Here is a 211-nt window from a genome sequence, read left to right as displayed (position 1 = left end):
CTGTGAGAGAAAGAAACCTCAGCAAAGGAACAGTTTGCTCAGCCTAATCTGTAATCATCTGTGTATTTACTCAGCAGGTTGTCATAAATGTCATTGTGTGTTTATTAAAATAACACGTTGTACAGTATGTTGTTGGAAGCAAAGTTCCCCTGTTTAGGAAGTGTTGTAAAAGGACCGGTGTTTGTGAGATGGAGTGTGTGTGTGTTTGTGT

The 211-nt window shown here is 39.3% G+C and overlaps 1 protein-coding gene across 4 annotated transcripts in view; it reads left to right on the top strand.

The window, feature by feature from the left end:
- Positions 1-211, top strand: part of LOC107676866 (probable phospholipid-transporting ATPase IH) — a 67382-nt gene that overhangs the window by 43336 nt on the left and 23835 nt on the right. The gene's annotated exons all lie outside the window — the stretch shown is intronic.

Source organism: Sinocyclocheilus anshuiensis, unplaced genomic scaffold, assembly GCF_001515605.1.
Source record: "Sinocyclocheilus anshuiensis isolate Anshui unplaced genomic scaffold, SAMN03320099.WGS_v1.1 scaffold2166, whole genome shotgun sequence".
NCBI classification, from domain to species: Eukaryota; Metazoa; Chordata; class Actinopteri; order Cypriniformes; family Cyprinidae; genus Sinocyclocheilus; species Sinocyclocheilus anshuiensis.
Note: the sequence above shows the minus strand (reverse complement) of the source record. Positions and strands in the feature narration are given on the sequence as shown.